The sequence below is a fragment of the Anoplopoma fimbria genome, chromosome 2 (genome assembly GCF_027596085.1).
Source record: "Anoplopoma fimbria isolate UVic2021 breed Golden Eagle Sablefish chromosome 2, Afim_UVic_2022, whole genome shotgun sequence".
Classification (NCBI taxonomy): domain Eukaryota; kingdom Metazoa; phylum Chordata; class Actinopteri; order Perciformes; family Anoplopomatidae; genus Anoplopoma; species Anoplopoma fimbria.
In genome coordinates, this window is record NC_072450.1 from 8,310,998 (window position 1) to 8,334,593 (window position 23,596).

Here is a 23,596-nt window from a genome sequence, read left to right on the forward strand (position 1 = left end):
AACTTTGGTATTTAAGATATTGTTCAGGCCCTGTGTCAGACCTCGTTGGGTCCGACCTGTGATGACCTCTACTCTCTAGTCTGATGTTGTATGTCCTCTCACTGCTTTTTTACGCCGTCCAAAATCAACTTTCAACATCGTGTTCCATTCATCTGATCTCAAGTGGGCCGGTACTGTTCATTTATGCGGCATCGCTGGTCAGTTGTGCTGATACTTGTCGGTTTGCTCTGCGCTGAGGATTCTGGGATTGGTATGTGTAGGTGCAGTGTGAGGATGTGGGTTATCTGGGAACCGGCAAACACAGCGGCGGTCTCCACTGGGCCCCGAGACTCTGATTCAAGAACCACATACAAACACACATTATCATACAGCTTCATCTCACACATTCAGGCCTGTGATTATGTCTCTCACACACAAACACACACTAAAACACACACACACACACACACAGATCCACTTTTCATCCCACTCAATAGAGAGTGGCCTGGATTAGGCAGCAACAAAGCAGGGCGCTTCACCTCTGGGATGGAGAGGGGGGGGGCAGTCCACCCATGTAGACCTCTGCACTGTTTATTTGCACTGGAAACCCAGACGCTGTGAATCTCCCACTCTGAGGCTCTGCACAAATATTGGAGCTATTTGCAGAGGTGGTTTTAATTCTTTGCAGAGCAACGATTGGCTCTTTTCACTCCCATCTCTACAAGGGCTCGGCCAATGGATTCCTTCAATTCCTCTTTCAGCCCCACACACACACACACACACACACACACACACACACTCACGACTCACATCAGGCCCCAAAACAAATATGCCTGATGTATATTTTCAATGACGTTAGTGGCCACCGAAGACTCAAATCCCATTTATTCTGCTTATGGGTATCGCATTCTCTGCTCAAACAGCTCTTCAGCACCAAAACCACAGCTTCTATAGCGGGCTGCTTCTTGTTCCTGCTTCTGCTGTATACAAGGATCTTGATACTTCCTGAGCAGAGAAACCGTGTTCCCTCGCCCATTGGAGGCCTGTAGTGTGAAAACAGGGAGGGGCTGTGCGGAGCAATAAAGCTGTTCTCAACATATTTCGGTGTGGTGTGTGAGAGCGTTATAAATGAAGAGGGATACTGCAGACTGCGTCAAAGGCTTAACGTTGATCAGCGCTTTTTTTCTTTTTGTGTAAGTAGTCTCACCTTTTGCGAAGTTGTTTGATTATCAGCATCCATCAGATTAATTACTTACATCCATTCAGCTGTCCGCTCTTTCGGGCCATCCCAGTCATTTTTTCTTTTTTTTTTTCACTTGGAGGAGCGCAAAATGGGGCCTAATTCCACCGCGGTCCGGTTGGTGGGATGGTGGCGGTGGCAGCAGCATCGTGAAGCGCCCACTGCCTGGGGATTATTGACGTGCTTTCACAGGCGGGCTCAGGCCATGAAAGGAGACATTCCTCGCCACAATGGACCCAGTGTGTGTCGCGGGGGCTGCAGACATGAATAGGGCCCTGAAGTGTATCACTGTGACTCGTCGGCCTGTAATCAATGCAAACAAGATGAAAGGGGCTTTATCAAAAGAGACAAACAGACATGAGCAGTGTCCGAACAAAAAAAAGGTGAAGGCCCCTTTTTTGGCTGAAGTCCATGTGTTTGTTTGTCCTGACAGCTGGTATACAGTGTTTGTGTGCGTGTGTGTGCGTGTGTGTGTTTTTCATAGGTTTACACACGTGTCTGGAGAAGAAATGTTGGCGCTGAACCCAAGCAGTCTTTTCTCTGACATTATCATCCATTTCATCATGACTACAGAAAGTAGCATTGTCAAAGCAAGTGGGCTGTTTAACGGTAATCCAGCAGGAAACAGGAGTACAAAATATTCTCCAAATTGTATTTTTGTTTTTCGTTGATGGGAGTAAGCTGAGTTACGTAGACCTGAATTTCAAATTCAGTGAGCATGTTGAGGAATTTCTGTTTTTTCATATCCTATCTGCTGTAATCCCTCCTTGAGAGAGGGCTCGATCCTCTGCAAAGAAAAACCTGTGACGAGTAAGCTTTTTAAACACACAGCTGTCTATCGGGGCAATTCGTTAAGGCACTAAAGGTAAACAGGAGAGAAAGAGTGAGAAAAGACAGGAGGCTCCTCTAAATGCCTTGACAAATTTCTCTTTTGTTCCTGTCTTTTAAGAAGCTTGGAGATGTTAACGCTCGGTGCTGAAAGTCTGCCTGATTCCAGCTTGTACATTAGATTTATTATTACACATATTCTATGTGAAAGTAACGATCTACAACTGGTGTTTACGAAAAGAGGATCAAATAATCACATCATTTGAGTTGTTTGATTTGTAATTGTAAAACCAGCTTACATGTGAATGCAGGTTAGTTTTGGTGTTGTTGTATTCTATGGACCTATCGCCCTTGAACATAATATTACCACTCATGCATTATGAGTATTCGTTGTACACGAAGCGTCAATTTGGAGTTCACAGTTGTTGATACCGTTTTTTTTTTGTTTTTTTTTACAGCCTGCTCTGCGGAGCATTAATGAATTAAGAACGGCTCTGCCTCCGGTGCCGTCTGTGATTAATGAGCTCATTTAGTCAGCGCTCATTGTGACCGGGTCTACAGGCCGGCCCGCCGTAACGCTCTTTAGCGGCTCGGTGTTATTTTTTGTGATTACCATCCAAGTGGCTGCTGTAGGAAGCGGGTCAACACTGTGACCTTATCCTGTCCTTCAGCTGGAGAGTGAAAGGGAACCTGGTGATGATGGCGACGCCCACTTTGCGTTTATCAAGTGAATGATTACACATCTACTATTACTGCCATCAGGGAAAAACACGTACCTGCTATAGCAACCCTGTCTCCGAAAATAACATAACAATATATATACATATGGAAAATGTTCTGTGGTAAACCAGAACACAATCTTAGCATTATTTAAATCTCCATAGATATACAGTTGCAGTGGTCACTATAAATACAAATATGTTAATATCACTGCCGGATGTTAATTAACAACATTTCATCATTATCTTGATAGAAAACGTAATAAGTCCGACTTTACATCTCGTTCGAAATTATTCATACATATTATATAAACGGGTACGGAGACGTTGGGTTTAGTGCACTATAGAGCTTATATTTTATAGCTCTTCATATGATCATATTGTGACCAAATTCTTTTTATTGAGACTTTGTGGTTTTGTGTAAATCTGACTACAATCTTTTACAGTTTGATAATCAGTTTTCTTGGAAACTGGTTATTTAATCTGTTAAATAACCAGTTTTTGGCATTACTGTACTGACACTTTTTTGTTATGCGGCAGACATTTAGAACAATACTGATAAATCTGAAGTAAGATTATATCAGATAATGTTTTGGTCTGGCTGTAACACTTTTATTACTGTTGGGTGTTTTTAAGCATGTGCTTAAATTTCAAATCTCTGGAGGCATTTTTTCTTTTGTTTTGGGCATCCTTTGTTTGTTAGTCATTTTGTACAATATACACAGACTCTTAAAACTGGCTGGAGTCGTGTAATTCATCACAACACCAAAACATGATAGATGTCATGGGTCATATCTCATAAAGTGTCAGTTTTGGTTTCAATATTGTGAATCTGTTATTTTCTGGTTCACATGGTGGATGGGAAGTCTAAAGATCTTCAAAACCATAAGAATGATAAACATAGAGCTGTTGCAGTGGCGGCCGCTCTGTGAATTGTAAATTGTTCATTATTGGCGGGTTTTGCGCTCAACGGAGTACCTTCTTGTCCCAACGTACCATTTCTATTAGTAACAAGAAGGAAAAGGGTCTACAAGTATGTGAGACTAGCCTGACATCTTGGTGACATTTCAAATGTCTTCTCTATGTAATGATCTTTTCACTCGGCGGGCAACCAGAATCCATTATGGACCAGAGCAAAATATGGTTTCCAAGGGAACAAGGCCCTACACGCAGTGCCTCAGGACTCTGGGCAAGATGGGATTTTGCACTCATAAATACTTCAGAGGGAATTGTGTAGCATTTACGTATGCTTATTGAGAGTATGCAGTGGTGTGCGTGGCCTTGTGAGCTGTTTTTTTCGTGCATGTGGACGCACTCAGCCTTGCGAGATAAATGGAATGAGGTAAATCACCTGGGAGATTGCAGCCAGGCCATCGATTTCATGGGTCATCAGATAACACCGGGGCTTGCTGAGCACATGCCCTTCAGCACGATGCGAAGGCAATCATTTAGCCAGATCGATAGCTCTAATTACCCTGCTCCACCCACCGCAATAAATTCAGAACCTATCATATTGTTTTCAAGGAACTGGAATGGGGAAGTACATTATCACTGATGATATTGCACCAAAGTTACAGGGTTAATGACTGAATTCTTATTAAAATATACATTTTATGCCAATTTCCCAGGTTCATACTTATATTTGGGGTTTCTACTAAAACATGTTCACATGCTTTCATGTACAAAAAACTACATTTTTCTCGTACTGTGTGACTGAATATACCTGCATTCCCCCTCCGTCTGAAACACTTGGGTTTAGCATTTTCCAACGGAATAGCATTGCTAGGCAACAGCTTGGGTCCATGTTTACTTCCTGTTAGCTGAGGTCTTACACATGCACTACAACTGGAAATAAACTTGGCAGTGGTGGATAGAGTAGCCGGAAAATGTACTCAATTAAAAGTACTGTTACTTTGCAAAAAAAGTACAAAAATAGAAGTAGACGTAGTCATCAAAAAAACTACTTGAGTAAGAGTAAAAAGGTATTTACTAAAAAAATTACTTGACTGGCGAGTAACTCCACAAATAAGAAAAAAACAACAAAAAACAACAACATTTAAAACCTTGAAGTGGGTTATATATTGTAGAATCCTGACTGCTTGTTTAAAGGCACTAAATGAGGTGTGCCTTGAATTCATAGTATTTATCTATCAGGTGGACCTGCTTTATAATTAAAAAAAGACATGAAAATCTCATTATTTACACTATGGAGCCTTAAAAGTATCGATTATTTTGCATCAGATTTAGACTGAATGGTAATTTCATCATATCATACAGTCAACATTAACTTCATGTTAGCTGTTTTCTGTCAGGAGAAGGTTTGATTTCGTCTGGTTTTGATTCCAATTGTATTCAACATGGCACCAGCTAGCGTACTGTCAGCATAACATAACATTTCAGAATACCAAGTAGGTATAGAAATGTTTGTTCGATACTGAAAATTCTAATTCTTTTAACCAGATCGACACCTTACAAAGTGTCTTTATAAAGGGAAAATAAGAGATAAGGATGACCAGAAGATTAACACAAAGCAAAGTAAGAGTCATCGTCATGTATCAGCCAGCCATCTTTAATCCTGCTCACTTGGTTGATTCTTCTAACATTATAAAGGGAATCCCAGGCCTTTGAGTCACCAAGGTCAAAACACGAGACGTGTGAGATGATTCATAAGAGCTGAGAATCTGTCACTGCTTTGTATGTTTGTTAACCTGAGAATGGGAGCTTACAGTTAATTAAGGAAGAACCACAGGGTGTGTCCGAACTCATGTTAATCGAAACAAATTGAGGTTCTAAAGAAGTTGCGTGGGTCACGACTTATAAACACACCGCTCACAAAAACATGCAGACTCTCAGATGCTTACTTGTTTTTTTTGTTTTCTGAGAGACAGAATTTCAATAAAAATCCGTTCACACGCTACAAAAAAAGAATATATGTGACAGAGTTACACCTTTGCTCGCTGGTCTAGTTAGATTTCCTCTCAGCGCTACTTCTGCTTGACGTGTCATTAACTCACACTCACACAGCCAAGCAGCATCTCGTGTTAATATCTTCAAGCCGTCCACTTAAGAGCAATGCTGTTGTGGGTGTCGTGCCCTCCCTCCGTCCGTCCCTCACCTCCAGCATGCTGAGTGCTGCCATCCTGATATCAGGTTTCTCCACACTCAGAGCTCTGCAGTGGTCCACTTATCACCGAGGCGGGCACGCTGCCCACTAACCATCACTTTGTGTCTTTCACTCTCCTGTCAGACGGAGGAAACAGCCCTCTCATATCATATATACAATTTTTTTCCCCTTTAAGCTTAACATTCCCTATAAGTGGATTCATGATCTGAAAAATGACAGTTATTTGAGATGCATAAAGAGATTATTATTATTAAAATAAATTGAATATATAGAAATAAACAAAAAGCTTGTCAGACTAAATCTTTATGAATCACAAAATGTTAAATGTTTAACCTATTGGCACAGTTAAATATGTCTAGAAACACAGGGAACAGCTATGGTGTGGACTGCTGCAGGCTTCTTGTTCCACGGGATGGGTCTAATTCCTGGTGTTTGAGACTGTGTTCTTGGACTTTGCATGCTTTTATTAGATGCTGATGCTTCATGCGAAGTTACCAACAATTGGTCCAGTGTCAGACTTGCCACACCATTGACATGTAGTAAAATCTTTTTGTGGCTGTTGATCTTTGTGTGTCGATACAAAGGTTTATTTAGAGTGAGCCCCTCATCTCTCTCATCTATTCCACTCAGGCAACCTCGCTGTGACTAATTTGGGAAGGGGGGCAGAAATAACTGAATCCCTTTGATGTGATTGGTTGTTACTACGTTGTCAAGCAATGTAACTGCTAACTGTGACAAAAGAGTGTGTATTTGCAGGCGCTTGCATGCGTATGTTTGTGTTTATTTGTGGGACCTTTGCAAAGCCAGCCACTCAAAGGTTTCGTCACTCGTCATGTCTGGAAAGACACTAATATCAATTAGGGATGTCAACGAGTAACCATAACATTTCTGACCGGTTAGACATGTCAGTCTATAGGTTGATTTAACATGTGCGCCTCCTTTTTCGGAATCCATCGTAACCAGTAAAGCTGTTCAGACAGGGGCGCTGGTGTGTGTGTGCGAGACAGCTGTGTCGCCCTCAGAGTGAATTAAAGAGCAGGCTAGAAAACCGGCAAATAAGTATTGAAAAGGTTTCAATTCATAATGAATGCGTCATGTGATCGACTCTCCTGATCTGCGTTTAAAGGGTTTCGTTCAAATCATCAGCTGATAACGACCTGCGGCTGATCGACCAGAGCGGCAACAAACTTCAGCAAAGCCAACAGAAAAGAAACGTTAACAACAAGAACATCTAAATTAGATAGAGCGTTTCGAAAGGTTTATATCTGTGTGTGTGTGTGTGTGTGTGTGTGTGTGTGTGTGTGTGTGTGTGTGTGTGTGTGTGTGTTGTTCATCACAGGTCTATCAAATTGTGCTGGCAGGCCAATAGCAATGCAGGCAGATATCCAAACACATCCAAACATGCCCGGCAGCCGGCCTCAGGGCCAGTGTAGCCGTTCAGCCCATAACAGTGACTGATTAAAATACCAGTGGCGAGAACTGAACCCAAAGCAGTTGTTGACAAGGGATATTAAGCGAAGTGGGGAGTCTAGCCGAGGGGATTTGATGATGCCACCAGGGAAACATGTGCTGGCCCACACAGGAGCTCTCTTTAACACCACAGCATCCAAACAGCTGATAACTTTATCCGAGAAACCGGAGCAGGGTTACACTGCTTCACCCCCCCCGCCCTGCAAGAGGGGAAATAATGAGGAAGCTCCATGACAACACTGAGAACACTCTTACATGATTTTTTTTTTTTATGTTTTCTTGGCTGTTTTTTTCAACTTTCCTCTGTTACAACCACCACAACCACCACAGCAAAGTGTGGATACGAGCACATCACAAGTGCCAAACCAAAACTAATCAAGTTCCCCAAAGTTCAAGGGGGGAAAACACTTAAAACCACATTAATTCATTTGTTTGCATCTTCTCTGTAACTGTGTGTCAGATCACTAAGTGAATTTGCACACTTCCACTGAGCCTTTTAGACCCTTTCATACTTCTCATATAACTCTCAGCAAGGAAGAAAAATAGAGAAATCGCCAAAACCTCAAACTATTCCTTCAATACAACTAAAATCCATTGGCTTTTCTTGATATTCAATAAATACATTTTAAAACAAATATATGCAAAAAAAATACAACAACTGAAATCCTTTCACTTACTACAAATTTGCAACTGTAAGTTTTTTTGAAAGAAAACTAAAGCCTCCCCAAATTTAGTACTATGGAAAGATTTTTATAAGCATATTTGCAGAAGTGGCGTCTTAATTTTATTTTCAAAACAATATCCACAAAACATAACTAAAGGTAACGAGTCTTTATGGACATGTTTAGGCAATTAAAGGCTTCTTATTGAGGTTAGGTGAAGCTATAAGTCATGGTTAAATTGAAAGAGAAAGGCAGTGTTTGTACTTTTAAATATTTAACGACAATCCCAATTTCCATAACTTCAGCATGGGGGGGGGGGGGGGGGTAGGAACAAACCATAGTCTCCAGTGTTAAAGGATTGTGTTTTGTAAATACCAGAAATTTCATATGAGAACGTAATATTCTCTGAGCTGGAAAAAACTTGGCCAGTAAACATAGCGACTAAGTTTCATTTAGAAGTGTATTCGTTTTAAGAGACAAGAATAGTAAAAAGAAAAACAGTATCCTTGATTGTTAAAAGTTTTTCCAAAGTTTTGACATCCTGTATTCAACAGACCAGAAACGCCATAAAATATCCTAAAACATGAAAAGCACTGAAGTATAAATGAGATTTTGGTCTTCAGGGAAATGTAATGTAATTCATTTTGTCACTGTCAGAGAGCTATTAGCACCTTGCAACATTCCGCTAGAGATCCATCCTCAATGTTTGATTGTGTTCGCTGCTCCACAAAGTGCCACCTCGGTGTAATGAGTTGTTCATAATTTGTCACCACTCTGCCTCTTTCAACAAAATAACCTTTTGTTCTGCTTTGCCGTCCACCTCACTGCACTCTCCCAGGAAAGGCTTTTAGGGACATCTACTTCAGAGAGGAACGGTTGCACACTGCGTGGAGAGGAAATGTGGAAGACGACATGTCTCTTACTTGCATTATTCATGCAGAAAAATGCATTTAGCTCCAGTCTTTTCAAAGCTAATACTATGTTAATAAGGAGAAGGAATCGTGCGAGATATAGTGCACTTCATAAAAGGACGACAAAGCGCCTACAAACATCAAAAAGACTTCTGTTAATGCGCCTTGCTGCCTTTTTGCTCCTGAATGCATCATTTGATGGCAATAGTTCATCTCGGCTGATCTGAAGTCTGGGAGGCTGCACCAAGGTAAGCTCTTCTGAGCAACAACAGCAGCAATGCTAATGCAGGAACAGCCTTTTAATGCATAATAGCTGGATCTCCCACAATAAAGGAGTTGATGCAACATGACTGGAGCAACACTATAAAGTCATTTTGCATTTGAGAAGAGATAAATATGATGATGGTGAAATAATAAATTTATTGTCAGAGTTTGACTGATTGTTTAAGTTTGGTCAACCAATAAAAAGAAAACAATGAACTGTGGGTAGTCTAAAAAAAGATTTAAGATAATGTCATGACTGCACCCTATAATTAATCATTTGTTTGTTTGACAAAGTAGTCTTGTCAGTTCCCTGTAGATAAATTCTGTTTATGACACTATGTTGAATGCCACGTATATCTACACACTATATACTTTTCATTCAATAGGCAGCAGTAGAGGCTGACAGGATGTTTTACAAACCATACATCACCGTTTTAAATCCGGGGCTCCATACATGAAGTCAATGTTTACATGACATGAATTTCAATGAAAGTTAACTTTAAAATGTGACAGCTTTATTCATAAATTATGAGCATGATAAGGTTGCTGGGTTTAGTTTGGCATTATTTATGCATTAGACTGAAGACTTGAGCTGTTGCTCTGCTGGAGGGATGCCGTCTCTGTTTAGTTGGCGGGCATGGTCATTATAATTTGGTTAGCTTTGATGGCCACTATTGTAGAAAATATCTATGTTTTCATATCGGCCTTTAAAAAAACATTATCTTTGACCCAGCAGCCCTCCATGTATCCCAATGAGAAACATCCAAGTTGTATATCTAGGTGAACCAGAAAACACATTGACATCACTCAAGAATCCCAGTGAATGTATGAATTACTGAAGTCGCTCTCACAAAGCATGACATGACCTTTCAACAATCCCTGATTTATGCACACCCTATAAAGCTACTTAAACCCTCTTCACACAGGAAGTATTATTACTCATTCACTTCCCATGTTCAGCAGCAAACAGCTCTGTGACACGGCTCCCTCCCTTTGGAACAAGTTCCCGCCTACGTCAGCAGATCTGTCTTACAAGTAGTTAATGCAAGACTTAAGACCCATTTATTCAGTCTACACGCATGTATAAATCCATAGTGAGACTGTTTCAAGTATACATATCTACAGGGGAATGGCTGGAAATTCTAGTTAACATTATTTCAACTCATTTAGTTGCTATTTTAACTTGTTAATGTTCATTAAGATAGAATAAGCAATAGAGATGCACTGATTTGATGTACCAGATTGGCATAAAAGTGGCCTTGAGCGTATGTATGACCATCACATGACTGATCCACGTGATCACAGTAGCTGTTATTGTCATTATAAAATTGTGTTTCCATTATCAGGTACATTAATTCATGGATTTCGAACACCACAGCAATCCCTGTCCTCATGTTACTTTAAATAAAAGGATTTAAATGAGTGCTAGGCAATATATAGGTTTTACATTTGGGGAAAGGTAGCTCCGTATCGCACTTAACTGTAAGCCCCCCCACACACACACACACACACACAGACACACACTTTTAACGATCCAATCAGATGCCAACGATTTGATTTAAAAACCCTCTTGTAACTGAAAACTGCTTAAATATTCTGTTTCAATGTGAAAGACGTCACAGTACAGAAGCTAAAGACACTAACTTTGGTTTCACTGTGACTTTAACATGATAAACGCTTGTTTTTTAAAGCGATTATGTCTCAGTGTGCCATTATTAGCCCGTTATCTGACAAATAAATAACATGCTGATCAAGCATTGTTATATTCCTGAGGACTAATCACATTAGACTAAAACGCAGCATCACATTAATGTCACTGCCATCTGTATGAACACATTAATGTTAATAATCCACCGTGTTGATTAGATACATAATGGTTCCTTGCCCTACAAATACATAATTGCATACGAGCATATGTTCCACCATTGCACTGTATTCAGTTGTCACTACATGAATATGCAAAAGGGGGCTTTCTGTTCAATCAGGAGCACAGAGCTGTCAAGTAGAGAACATTGTTGCCAGAGGGGCCTCGGCGAAATTACAATTAAGCTGTCACAGCCAGAGTCAAGAACGCCCTCTTTAAGCCTTTCTTTCATTAATTGGGATTTGGGGAGTACCTGGGTCTCCTTGGTAGCGAGGTTCAAGTGGTTGTTAGTGAACGACAGAGCAACTCCTTGAGTTCCATCCTCCCGGCCTGAGAAGATGAGATTGTTACGAAACGTGATCAACAGCCTCTCAGGGGTCACGGTGTGGAGCTTTAGCACCTACAGGAGTGTGTACTTGTAGTTCATGCTCTTTGTAACATCACTCACAAATGTGTTTTTAGAAACTGACTGAAGTGGCTCTCGAAACAACAGACTTCTCCCATTCAAAGAGCCTCGCACACCTCATCCAGGGTCAGGCTGTTTCTAAGTGGCTCTGGCAGCTGATGTCTTTATAATATGCAGAAGATAAGTACTGTAGAAGTGTCTTTATAAATACTGAATAACAAGTCTAAGAGCCGTGCTCTGTGAGGCAGTATTTCGGCAGAGTGCTTTGAACTTAACGCTAACGGTAGCATGGCAACATGCTCACAATGACGGTGTTAGCATGCTGGGTTTTTAGCAGTTGTAATGTTTATCATGTTCAACATATCAGTTAAGTGTGTTTAGCGTAGCATGCTAACATTTCCACTTGAAAAAAAAGTCCTGCTGAGACTGATGGAGATGTTATTCTTCTTGTATGGTCCTAAACATTCAGTACTGAACGGATGAAAAGGTATGGAGATAATTTTCTGTACCATCATGGCAATACATCCAATAGTTGTCAAGGCATTTAACTAAAAGCAGAAAAATGTCAATCTGCAGATGGCGCTTCAAGTCAGGGGATCACCAAAGACTTTAGGATTCATCCTCTGGGTAACATGAATGTCCGCACAAGATTTCCCAAAGATTCATTAAACAGTTGTTGAGATATTTCAATCTGGACCAAAGCGGTGCATCGACCAATCGGCCGACAGACTGAGGTTGCTATCTGGAGAGCCACACAGCTGGTGTGGCTAAAAATGGCTCATAAAGATCCTCGTAAAACACATTTATACTTATATAGTGACACATACCAAAGGTCACAGTTTAAGACGGAATAAAGAGGTGGCAGTTGGAGCGGGGAGATTTAGCTTCACTGCCAAGCGGTTTTAAACAGTAAGATAGTGGTTACAGTAGCCTGGGTCAACAATTAAATCTGCACTGAACCACATCATCTGCCTTAATGTCATTTAGATGTGCTCCCAAAGATAGCAGTTAATGAGATTAAAGAACTGTGGTCAAGCTATAAGTGGGTAGCTGAGGCGTATAGAGCTCAAGACACGCTGTACTGAATCAGTCTGGGAAGAGAATCAGCAGTGAAGGGAAGATGCTTTTATATCAGAAATACCTCCAAATTTAAGTGATCTATTATTATCAAATGATCAGCGTGAAAACGCAAGTGTCACAATTAGACATATGATATAAGATGTGTGTCCACTGCAGCTGTATTTTTGGTGTCTTATAAACCCATGAGGTCTATCTATCTATCTATCTATCTATCTATCTATCTATCTATCTATCTATCTATCTATCTATCTATATTGAAACGTTTATCAAAAAAATACATGCACTTAGAGGGAAGGAACACCTGGAACGGTATAGACTTTTGTGAAAACACAGAATATTCTTTATGTGATCTTCTGATTCTTTGGGAGATCTATATATATATATATTTATCAGGAGGATAGCTGTGTTTTCTTTAAAAACTGTCAATTGGAAACATGGATGTGATGACATGAAAACCCATATTTATGGTACCAGGTAAGGAAAAAGGTCTAAGATCCCCAGGTAAAACAACATTTTAACACTGACAAAATGAAATTGTCCTCCAAAGAAATAACGACGTGAAAAAAGAAAAAAAATCTATCAAATCAGTCTTCTCACTTAATGCCCTCGCACAAAAAAATACGTCTGTTTACGTTCAAGGTAAAACAAGGCCATTCAAAGTGCTTTACCGGGGCATAGAAACATATATCAAACATGTGACGTTAAAAAAACATAAAAATTCAATTCTCAAAGTCAATAAAAACAAAAACAAAAGGCAAGAACAAGCAAATAAATAGAAAACAATAAGTTATGTGTGTAATTTATTGTGTTTTGAGCACTAATTTAAGTCAGCTGGATGGTTTCAGCAGACCTCAGATATCCAGGAGGCCTGCTCAACGGGTGGGCAGCAGGGAGGCTTAAAGCTTCATGCTTCACCTTATTTGGTTCTGACCTTGGGAACACTCAGTAAACTTTTCCCAGATGACCTGAGGTGTCTGGAGGCTTCGTAACATATTTAGGTCTGAGACCATTTAGTGCTTTATAGAAAAGTAATACGATTTAAAAATCTATCCTTTGAAACACAGAAAGCCGATGCCTCCAGTGACAAAGTGCTCGATCGCTTTCTAACCCTAACCATGATTTTTCCCGAACGCTAACCATGTTGTTTTGCCTAAATATAACCGAAACTAAATCATAGTGTGTCCAATCAGTTAACCCTTATGGGTGCCGTTTTGGAGGTCAGTTAGAATGGTATTTACCTCTGCAACAGTTATACACGGTTTCAGACTCTAAAATGTTAAAATTTCCTGCTTTTCTTTGTTTTATGGTCGTGCACCGAATCTCTTTGGGGTTTTGATGGTTATTAAAAACAATTCATTTGAATGCATTCACTTTGGCTCAGGGAAACTGTGACAGGCTTTTCCCACTAGTTTCAGACATTAATTAATCAATAACTTGATAATAAGAATATTCGTTGATTGCAGTCCTTCAGATAGAAACTATGAACAAATCTTCTCCTTCTAACTTTCTATAGATGTCCTTGGCAATATTGTCTCATATGTATTCACTCATGCTGTCGGCCAGATGAAACCTTAAAAAGTTGAAGGTAACCTGGAGCTGGAACATACCAGCAACCACAGCTATTTATTATGCCAGAGCTGTTGTTGAGCGGTTGTCAAGGGGCCGAAAAATCCTGGTGGCACCTCTGTGAGTGAAGGTACAGCACCAGCAGTATTCCTACGCTGATTCATTCCACATCTGCCTATAGTGCAAAAACACAAAAGGCTATCTGTCTCTGGAGGCTCTCCTGTGATGCATTCTCTAAGTGTCAGTTCCACAACCTTGCTGAAAAAAAATATATATATGTATCCCCCTTTGGCTCCTCCACTGTTCCTCCTCTTGTTATTACCACACAGAGATACAACCAAAAGCCCCTCCAGGCACAAGACTTCACACAAGCCCTTCAATGCTCGGCAACTGACACAGGGGGCCTTGTTAAAAAGCACCCTTTCTTCTTGTTAGAACGGCATCTCGTTTTCAGCTGCTACATTGACAAATATGAGTGGAAAGCGAAAAAAAAAGATGGGAGGAGAGAAGGAGTAAATACAATAACGCTCAATAAATTGAATCAATAGTTAACGTGGGATTCTGTGAGAGGAAGAGGAGGCAACGTTCAAAGGTCTTCGCTCTCATCCACATAATCTGCCAGTCAAAAGACAATGATGGTATGGCATGCATTACGATCAATGCAAGATTAATTCTCTACAGATTCCTGAGTGATAAAATATCGATTGCAGTCTCTGCCTCCAATTTAACCACATTACACATCCAGCACTCCAGTTTAATTACCCGGCGTCAGTGTTATAACACCTCTCTCTTTGCTGAGTGCCAGGGCTGTAAACATCTTGATGTGATCTGAGCCCGACACTCTGAGAGTGATTAGGCAAATCAACATAAATTAATGAAACTAATAAATCACTCCATGTGATGGCAATTTTCTCGCTTGTCTATGCTGATGAAGATCTCAAACACGCTCTCCCTACAATGCTTTAATGATGTGCTCGTGCCATGAGATTTCTGTGAAACAGCCCCACTACACCAAACAAACAAAGGCAATTATGATGAAAAGAAAGCTGGAAACAAAAGTTAAGATTTATTCCTCTGGCTAATGAGATTAATTAACTGTATGTGAAGATTCACTCAGCAGACATCACGCTGTGTTTTCCCCAAACGTTTCCTTTTATTCATTCAACTTCTTGCATTTCAATTAAACGTCTGGACCATCCTCGGTGTTAAAAAAAACTACAAGAACCTTTTCGAACCTGGTTCTCGGCCAGCTCTCACCATATGTGCTCCACATTTTTGAGCAAAGGTTAAAAAAGCCACGAGTATCAAGGAGGTTTTTCCCGTGGGCGCCTCAAGCAGCCAACACATAAAAGGATTGGATGAAGAAGTGCAGGAACACTCTGGATATTATTCAGAAGATAGTTTGATTAAAAGCAGCAGCTGACGAGACGAAGAAGCCAAGAGCGTTCACTGTCTCAGTAAACCGCAGACCTGCTTTTCAAAACAGCACTGACAGGCTGGGTTTGAACATAATTGGACGAGCAACTGATTACATTTACAGCTGAGTGACAACGCACCGGGGGAGGAAATGAAGTCATGAAAGTTTACCCTGTGCAATTTTGTAAATCATTACTCTGAAACGAGGACTAAGATCACATTTGCTGGCACCGTGCTGAGCGGACCGAGCCAAACATCACATTTGGGAAATATAAAGTTAAATCTACGATACAAGGAGTTGATATTAGCGAATGCGGCTGGATTTTGTCAAATCATCGTGCACTTTTATGGACAATCTACGAGACAGAGGGTTCCCAAGAAATGATGAAGAAACAATCTCAGCGTGACAGAAATGCTCAGGCTTTAAGCTCCGGAGAGCTGAAGCAGTGCAGGTTGCTAACTTTCCCTTAGATATACTCACCAATACTGTAATTTGATTTCCTGTGAGAGCTGCAGTACTTAGCCCTGTTGCCAAGGCTGAGTGAGCAGCTTCCCCGCCGGACATCTTAATGAGATCTGCACAGGTGTCACCATAGTTTCACAGCTGTCTGGAGGCTCCTACATAAAAAGGCAATGGAACAGAAGTGGAGAGAATATATCAGCACAATATATCACCAAACAACAGACTAGGGATGCCAGTTTGGAGCTCTGATCCCAGGTACCTAGAGTACCTGTGGTACTGTAGAAAAACAAGTATCGTTACGTTTTCACATATTTGGTATAAACACAGCACTGAAGTATTGTTTCTCGTGACATCCCTAGTTTTAGGTGTTACTTACAGTAGTGTTAACATTTGCTAATTAGCAGTAACCACAAAGAACAGATGGGCAGATGGAAATATCTTTTTTTTTTGTAGGTGTTTTGTCATAAAATAAAGTATTGGAGAAAGTGGAATTTTGATCTGATGATGGTGCAAGATGAAAAGTTAGGGTCTCAACAAAGTGCACATTATTTCATGGCATCCATCAAATAGTTCACAAAAAATAAAAGATGTCGACCTCATGGTGTTGCTAGTTGTAAAGTCAGAAGGTTTCATCCTCTGGTGACCATGAATGTCTGTGCAAAATGTCATGGCTATCCATCTAATAATTGTTGCTTTCACCAGCCTACATGAAATATTTCCATCGCTAAAGCTAAGCTGCTAGGTGGCTAAAAAGCATTCAAATATAAATAAAGAAATATGTGAAACTACTCTTCACTCTTTAAAATGTTAACTATCCAATAACGCAGAAATCCCACAAAAATCAATCTTTACAGAAAAGACGGAATGCTTTTGAATCAACTATCACGACACACTATTTGGCGAACAATCATTCAACACTGCGACACTGGAGTTATATATCATTCATCTCCCTTTAAGAGGAAAGTATCTATTCTTCTTGAATAGTCTTCAAGGATGATTCTTTGAGACCAATTTCTTGCCATTTCAAAGGACAAGCTATTCACTCCTTGTAAATAGCTGAAGCTCATCTATAACAAATGAAAATGTAACAGTGGAGCAAAAGGCATCAATTTTGAGAACCATAAGCTTCATCGCTGCCACAAATTGAGTATTCAGCTCGATGCCAATCTGCGCTCTTTGTGTGTTTCACATGACTGAATCCTTTATGAGCCAACTAAATTTAAATTCTTCTGGCGTACAGGCATAAATCTAACGGCGAAACTCAAGGTCAGTTGTTGATATTTACTTTAATAAAATCTCTCATGGTCTGACAGGGCTGCACGGTGGTGTAGTGGTTAGCACTGTCGCCTCACAGCAAGAGGGGCCGGGGTTCAATTCCCGGGCCGGACAACCTTCTGTGTGGAGTTTGCATGTTGTCAGCGTGGGTTCTCTCCGGGTTCCTCCCACAGTCCAAAGACATGCAGCTTAGGTGCATTGAAGACTCTAAATTGCCCGTAGGTGTGGATGTGAGTGTGAATGGTTGTCTGTCTCTATATGTCAGCCCTGCGATACAAGTTTTTACTCATCAGCTTGGGCAGTTGCACTAAAGATTGATATCTGCTATTGGCATAGCTTAAACACACTACAGGTCTGATTTTGAGTGAGCAACTGTTATTTACATATAAACTGTTAGTGTCCGATTTAGGCATAACTAAAATGTAATTTCAAAATCACTATGGACAAAACAGCATTTCACGAAAACGGTATGTTGTTTTCTAACATTACATATCCATAATATTTCAGTCCTTATGATTCATATGTCCTTGATATGTTTCCTAGCATGAACCTAACTCTCCAATCAGCAAAACTATTGGTAAAAATCATAATTGCAATATCGAAAGTTTCTTGCAATACCAAATGACATGTAACATAAAGGAGCGATAACATTTGATATACTGTTTTCTTGAAGGCCATGAAGGCTTTGGTCTCCAATACTTGTTTTGTGCCTTTAGAAAAAGGGACGCTTTCAGCACTTCCATTCACGAGTTAATCCCGTGACAGCATCGGAAATTTGAAGCTGCGAGCTGTTTACCTCTGAGTAAATCAAACGAGTGGAGACCTCCAATTAAGCCAATGTCCATGGATCAGGGGGAGGTTGACTCGGTTTGTTTTGTTTTGCAATGACTGGCACACTCGGCCCTCCTCTCTCTCCGTGCAGAAGAGTGTGTGTCACAGCACTTTTTCCTGATGAGTCCGAAGTGATCTGTCGCCTTCTCTGTCATTCTCTCTCTCTCTCTCCTCTTCCTCTCTCCCTCTGGACTCCTTCCATCACTCGTCCGAGTGAGAGAGTGGCGTGACAGTGATGTGATGGGGCTACACAGACTGTCAAGATGGATTGCTACCCTGGGAGATTTGCAAACACACACTGACGCACACACAATGGATGTGTGACACATAAACGAACAGACACAGTCACACATCCGTGCATTCACCCATATTCATACACACAATCGCACAAATGCATTTAACCATGCAATCACAGACTGTGCTGCATGCTCACACACACACGGTTCAGTGAACTCCTCGGCCTGTCAGCCGAAGGTCGCTCAATCTGACAAAGTGTTCCAGTTGGAAACAGGCCCAGGGAGGAATCATGGCTCCACTGCCTCCACAAAGACATGAAACACACACACACACACACACAAACACATACACCTGAAATCTATTTTTCGAATACATAAATCCAGACACGCTATTTTTTTTGCATAGTGGCCTCCTTTCTGTAGTTCTCGTTTGAAGCGCACATGGGTTCAAGTACACGTTAAATGCTCCACACGCTTTGCATGCGTAACCACTGATGTTCCTACAATACGAACAAACGCACATGATCTCCAAACAGATGACGTGATGCTCACACATGGCCCTGTGATCTGATATTTTCATATTTGTAGCAGGCCTGTGTAAAACTGTCGCACATAAGATCTCCTTCTGTCAACACACCTCTATGCCCTTTAAAACACACACACACACACACCCGCTCACCAGTCAAGGCGGATCAGTGTGAATGTCTGCTTCCTCTCCTCTCTGACGGACACACACGCACAACCAAACACACACGCAGAGGCCTAACCCCCACAGGACATCATGTCAGGCAAAGATCTGAGAACACATTTTAGACTTGGCTGAGCAATCGAGCCGCCCGGGGGTCCACTCGGGTGCTGGTCTCTGCCCAAACCTCCGTCTGCCCCTCCTTTCTGCATCGCCGGTCAACAGCGAGCAGCCGATGAGGTCAGCCGGAGAGAGATGAATCCGTACTCTGCTGGCACGGCCGCCTGTAAGACCCGATTCCTGTTTTTCATTCTTTATCCGCGAAGCAAACAGGGTAGCTTTTGTGCGACAGTCGTATCCAGAGGTTGTGACTTTGGCAGCTGATGTTCACTTGATGGAGCTTCAAGGAGATGATGTGGTGCTCTGTGAGAACATGGGTGTGTACTGAGGATGTAGCTCAAGAGTGCAGTGAATAGAAAGCAAAGAGTAATAGAAAGAAGACATGAATGTGAAGCATTTAAAGGCAGAGTCTGTAATCTAAATATAAAAATGAAACTAGACGTCGGGGTTAAGCCGGCTACGGAGAGACCAAATGTAGAACGCAACTGGTCAGCTTGGGCTGTTTGTCTTTTCTCCAAACACAAATTTAGCAAAGCTGTCTTCCTGCTCACCGTGATCATTGCAGTGACTGTAAGGGCTGAAAACAACATTTGCACAGCGGTAAAGACATCTCAAAACCTTGGCCGTATGTTTCTATGGCTTTACACCAGACAACCACTAACTTGAAGATTTATTTACATAAGTAAATGAAGCAGGGTTTCAGAATCATCAACTGAAACTTGTTCAGTTTCCTTTTTTCTTTTCTACAATGAACACTCTTCTATTGTGTACATGAATATGACTGAATATATCATTTTAAGGGACGGAAATATTACAGATTGAGGCCAAAACCCAACAAAGGAGGCTGAAATAAACTGTCCATTTGAAGTAAAGTGCAAAAGATGATTTCGCAGAAAACAATCAGATCACCAAACAGCCTATGAAATTGCCGCTGAGTCAGTAAGCTTCAAAAGATGAGACATAGTGCCGTCTTCCTGTATATGAAGATTACAAACAAACATATTTGACTGGATCATTTAGAGTCAAGTTTTGTTATTAGCCCAGTATTAGATCATAGTCAATAACAAATTAATAAAGCATTAAAAAGGACACACACTACGTTAACACACACTAATGTCCACTTCATCCTCTACCCTGATCCCAGATCAAAAACAACACGGGTCAGACAAATGAGAACCGGCTCAATTACCGAAAAAACATAAACATCAATGTTTTTTTCAGCATTTATGAATGATTAGCTCCCCATTAGTTGAAGGGCTAATTAGGCCTCAAGAGCGCGGACGCCGTTATTAGCACACACTTGTCACTGTAGCACCGAGGAGCAGCACATTTCCATCCCGCTGCTAGGAGCCAGGTGGCCTTTGTTTGTGAGCTGCAGACAACGTTTTCTCAGCAGCAATCTTTCCTCTGAAGGCCTGTCTGCTCCTCTGTGATCCACTTAGACCTCGACTCTGAAAGCCACAGGGGAGATGAAACACACGCAGACAGCAGAGGAAGTGGTGGGGGAGGTCACTCCAGTGCAGAGACAGTTATGGTACAACACAGACTGCGTCACAGACGAGGCTGTGTCAAAATAACACGCGGAATACCTCAGCCACCACCAGCACTGTTTGTGACAATGTGTGTGTGTGTGTGTGTGTGTGTGTGTGTGTGTGTGTGTGTGTGTGTGTGTGTGTGTGTGTGTGTGTGTGTGTGTGTGTGTGTGTGTGTGTGTGTGTGTGTGTGTGTGTGTTCGCGTGCAGATGTGTGCATTAGTGCTGTGAGAGAAGGAGTCGGTATCTCACAGTTCCTCGTCGTTATTTTTAACTAGAACTGTGGTGGTTGAATGAGGAAGTGAGCCTGTCTGGTTTTTGTGTCTTGCTTTAGGGCGCACCAATCATCTCCTTCTCCTGCTATCTCTGTGTGAGAAAAAGGCAGAGAGAGAGAGAGAGAGAGAGACGAAATAAACTATATCTTAGAATAAAATGTATACGCAAAAGCCAAGCTGCTACTACCTGTTTTGATGTTCATCTGAACACCACGCCGTGTTTAACAGGGCTTTATGTGAAGCCGAGTGTGTTCCTGTGCGAACGTGTCGAGCAGTAAGCTAAAAAGGAGAGGAAGAGAGAAAGTCTGCTAATGAGCAGTGTGTTTGAGCTCGGCGCTGACAGTAGCTAACCCCCACCACTCCCAGACACACACACACAAGCTAACATGCACACATCTCCTCGGAGACACGTGTGGAAAAAGTAGTCCCAGTGTGAGAGTAGTAATTAGACTCCCATCCATTAACACAAGGGGCCGTGGAGGAGGACGAGCAGCAGGTGTGTGGGCGCATGGGTGTGTTTCTGCCAGTGTGTATTTGTGTATGTCTGTGTTTTTCCTTTGTGTACATGTACATAATAATCATGTGCGACTACATTGTTAATTGTGAGCGGTGTCTTTGTGCGTCCGCACAGTATGCTGGTGAATGTGCGGCTGTATGCCGATGACACTGTGCACTGTGACCCTAAAGTATGGATGCATCCGTTACAGGAACTGAGCAGCAGGTGTGAACACAGTACAAAGAACGAGGCAATGTGTTCAAAGGCCGGTTTGTTTACACGTTCAAAGTCAATGAGGCGAAGAGGAGGAAAATCTCAAACTGCAGTGTTTCCTCAGTACATCCTGGCTCGACTGCTTTCACTACCGTCACATGAATGAACCCGAGTTCTATGTAAATTGTATGTGTGTACCCCAAGTCTGATATAGCACCCAACAATGTTATTTTATAATAAAGTAAAATAAGATCTGCATGGATACATATAAGATATTAAACATAGAGTACTAACTGTCCTCCATGAAAACAAGAGCAGGATCAATGCTCTTAGCAGATCATTTTTCATCTGTACTCAATCAATGTTATTTGTGACTTAACATTAGCCAAAATATCAAAATTAATCTTTTGGCAGCAACTGAAAAAACATGAATCACCCTGTGATATCTGTACACTCTGCCAAAGACAGTTCATGGGAAAGGGAAATGCCCGTCTCTATAGTTATAGCAGAAGCTGATAATAAACAATAGTCAGAATATCATACTTTTTAACCAAATAATATCCTTATACAAATTAATCAAAATTTCCGGGGCATTTAGAGCTCAGCAGTAGCTTGTCCTGTTAGACAGTGAAACTACAGTGTGAGATAATGCTGGCTAACGTAACTGTTAGCTAAAAACAGCCAAAGGGTAGACAGAGAGCTGTCAACACGATCAATTTAGATGATAGTGACGACTTACCAGCAGTTTGTCGTGATTACTCCGAGAGAAAAACAACTTAGCTAACTACATATCACTGAATATTACAAAACTTAGTTCGAAGTATTATTGGACGACCCTTGGACCCTGGACGATGCTTTTCGGTTTTAGAGCCTTTTGTTACCTGCTACCTTTTTTGAAAGTGTTTGTTGATGTCAATTATTTGCAAGCATGTAAGGAGTCTAGCTAGTGTGATACAGTTTATATATGGTTGTATTTAATCCACCTGCCTGTCAGCTACTGCACAGGAAATTGGTTGTGAAAGTGAATGAAAGTAAAAAGTATATAAAACATTTGTCAGTTAAGCCCTGGTGAAACAAAGGGTTGTGATCCATTTGGTTACAGAAAAACTACTAATGGGCACATTTTTTACAGTAATGTTCCACACTTGGATGGAGCACTGATCCCTAATGGGCCTTGAACGCTATAATGAGGGAACATTCAGTAGAGAAAAAAAAATACATCACATCATTACTACAACACACAGGAGAAGATACGAAGTGATGATCTCATGCCAATGTATGTTATCACAATTAGCGTGAGCGTAACGTGCACATTATCCACATTAAAACGTGCAGCAGGCCATGACCAGCGGGTGCATCGGTCTTTTATTCACTACATGTGATCAGACAGACCATGTGCCATTAAAACACACCTGCTTTCACCCTACAACCATCATGGTTTATCTCATTCTTCCAAACAGGGTGTCGGTCTAAGAGGAAATCTGGCTGCACTGATCCTTGATTAGCCCCTCGGGCCCGACTGGATGGGAATACAGAATGATGCAACGCGTAAATGTCACCTGATTCTTTTTATGCTCCGTTTAATGAGATCCCATTAGCTTGGATTGTCCCACAGGATATGGAACCACAAATTTAAGAGGTTACTGGTCTCCTGATGAGGTCAGTGGGTTTGTAGGTTGGGTGTCTTGCCAGAGGCGATGGGGACTGCTGGCGTTGCCCAGGAGACACCTGTGGGAAGGGAAGGGCCCACCCAAGTGACTGCATGTGTGTGCGTTTATGTGTCTAACCTGAACAGCTTTGTGAAATCCCCAGAAAGGACTACAGAGCAGCCTGAGCGTGTGAGAGAGAGAAAGAGTGAAAGGAAAACGCGAGTGAGTGTGTGAGTATGCTGTGTACAAACCACAGCTTTGCTCCATGCTGTAATTTACCCTGCCGCCAAAA